The sequence below is a fragment of the Amphimedon queenslandica genome, unplaced genomic scaffold, assembly GCF_000090795.2.
Source record: "Amphimedon queenslandica unplaced genomic scaffold, v1.1 AMPQUscaffold_12687, whole genome shotgun sequence".
NCBI classification, from domain to species: Eukaryota; Metazoa; Porifera; class Demospongiae; order Haplosclerida; family Niphatidae; genus Amphimedon; species Amphimedon queenslandica.
Genome location: NW_003547077.1, coordinates 1 through 2,661, shown reverse-complemented (window position 1 = coordinate 2,661; position 2,661 = coordinate 1). Strand labels below are relative to the sequence as shown.

General features: G+C 32.1%; 1 long non-coding RNA gene across 2 annotated transcripts; it reads left to right on the top strand.

Moving 5' to 3' along the window:
• Positions 1 to 9: 9 nt before the first annotated feature.
• On the top strand, positions 10 to 965 carry LOC109587096 (uncharacterized). Of its 2 annotated transcripts, none has more exons than XR_002187389.1 (3): positions 10 to 77; positions 556 to 660; positions 775 to 965. It is a non-coding gene; the product is annotated as an uncharacterized LOC109587096 (long non-coding RNA). The 2 variants fall into 2 exon arrangements; XR_002187390.1 differs by having other exon boundaries at positions 539 to 660.
• The last annotated feature ends 1,696 nt before the right edge of the window (positions 966 to 2,661 follow it).

Below are 2,661 nucleotides of genomic sequence, written 5' to 3'. Positions count from 1 at the left end.
CAAGTGATGGTGAAATCAATAATATTCCATACATATATTCAACTGTTAACAAGAATACTGATGTAACTCAAATTCAGGTAAATATATACTGTCTGATAATGAATGAATGAGTAAAGGTCATTAGGAGGAGTTATATTCTTTTAGTATATACAATATAATGTGAAGTTATTTCTATAGACAGTACTATATACTAATGATAGGTATAGAGTGTATGTACAGTGGGTTGGTGGGGCAGACCTCATATCAATAGACAGCCATACAGTGATATCCTGTTATTATTATAAACCATACAATATACAGTACTGACACATCTTGCATGTATAGTATCTCTTTTGTGAGGTCACCCTCTGGTTCTAGGGGAAAGGGTGATCTTATATAAGAGGAGTGGTTTATCATCAGGTAGATAATATGATGTAAAATAGAACTTCAAGTCCATTTAAAAATGGTGTAGTGGTTCAGGAAGATCAAATACTGTATACTTTAATGATTGTTATACTGATTCATTACTGTATCCTTTAATGATGTATATTGTTACCAGGGTATTTCATACTGTAGAGTCATTATGCTGATCTGGCAATAGACACTAATAGACGTCATTATGCTCCACCCACCCATCAACCATCAGTATTGTACTCATCAATAAAACCAGTTAATAATAAGGTATGTGTACTGGTAACACCTTTTAATGTAATTAACATAATCATCATATTCTCTTTATATACTGATACTGATTGATGTCACTGTCTGTTCACTGATGGTTCATATAACAATTAGAGGAAATGAGACATACATCATACAAAGGAATAGCTGCTATGAAGTGACTATATTGTTATTATATTGCACTGATATGAATATAGTATTATTTATGATTATTGATGTGTTAGTGTGTAACTGGTTTAAACTGTCATTTATTTGTATTAACTTGTTCACATAGTTATTATCCAATAGAATATAATAGAATGACATTAACATTAATAATTATTTGAGGGAAAGAGACAAAGTGAGTGAGTGTATAGCTTGTATATTGTACACACACACAACATAAGAACATGTATTATGTGTATCAGGGAATGTTATAAAAGTGGAGAATTTTCATTTGGTGAAATTTGGTCAAAGAACATGTACTAGACTTTGGCCTGATTTTGGAGCAATTTTAACAAAATTCTTTAAAAAATCCAATTTTGATGGAACCAGTTTAAACTTTCTACATAACATAAGTACATATGTATCAAATAAAGTTATAAAAATGTATGGCCAAGTCTAGTCTCGCCACGCCCCTTCGCTCGCTACCTGCGGAGGTAGCGAAGGGGCATGGCGAGACTAGGCCAAGTCTCACTTGGCCAGAAACCATACTGTAACATATAGTACAACAGTGACTTTGGCCTAAAGATTTAAATTTGATCAAATCAGCTAAGTTTTTTACACAACACAAGTACATGTGTATAATCGCTATTATTCTGTTGCCTTTTTTGTATAAAATCAGTTCATTAATTTTTAGTATGATTGACTTAATTTTTGTATTTGTTGTCTTATTTCTTCTTTGATTGTCATTGTCAATTAGTCTCAATAAACAATCCATTGTTTATCATAATGTAATGAATGTGTACTGAACTGACTATCAACAACAATAACAACAACAATATCTAATGGAGAATATAACAGAATAATAAAGGCACTGATATCCTATCACTATTGCCACTATTGGACATACAAAAGATTAATAGCAAAGCTGGAGGAAAAGGCCCAGGAGAAGTGGGGGAAGAGAAGCTTAATGCAATGTCATTGCATTAACCATTAATTAAACAATTATTATTATTAGTACCATCTTGGGTATCTTTTATTTTGTCTGTATGTTTGGTAAGTATAATTTCAATTTGTATGTTCATTGTAGATGAATGTTTTCTTATTTATAAACATAATACATAAAAATTTATAAACATAATATAGATCTGCAACAATAATTAGAGTACATCAGTTATTACAAGTATGGCAGTGCATAAGTGCTGGATTATAAACAGTTTCATTGTTTATTATATTCTAATAGCAAACTGTTCAGTTCTCCTTCCTCTTATCGATACACTAATGGCTGCTCCTGCTACTGGTATCTACTGGTGTCTTGTATTGACTGGATGTATGAGTATTGCATCTGGTAAGTTCATACTCAACTGACATTATCTTTATACAATAGATCTATTAGGAGGAGCAGTATTGACTCAAACCTCTCCATCTTATACTCCAGTGTGTCCTGGTGATAGACTAGTACTGACTTGTGTAGCTAGTGGAACTGGTAGTGCCTTTTGGGGACATAGTAGCACTAATGTTACATCATGGCTAAATAATATGATAAAATCAGGTTTCATTAGTGGTCTTATTGCACTCAATGTTATTGGTGATGTTGTGAATAATACAGTGACTAGTACTGGTACTATACAATCGGTAGATTCATCATTGAATGAAACTATGATTAGTTGTTCAGCTACTCTTTCAAATGGTTTTGTTACATTTACTATCAAATTGACAGGTTAGATAATTGTATCATTTATTATAGCTAATACTCTACATGAATAGGTCCACCAGTATCAGTGTCAGTTGTTAATGTAACTATTACTCCTATTAACAATAGTGCACTGACAATCAGTTGGTCATTGAACACTCAAGATA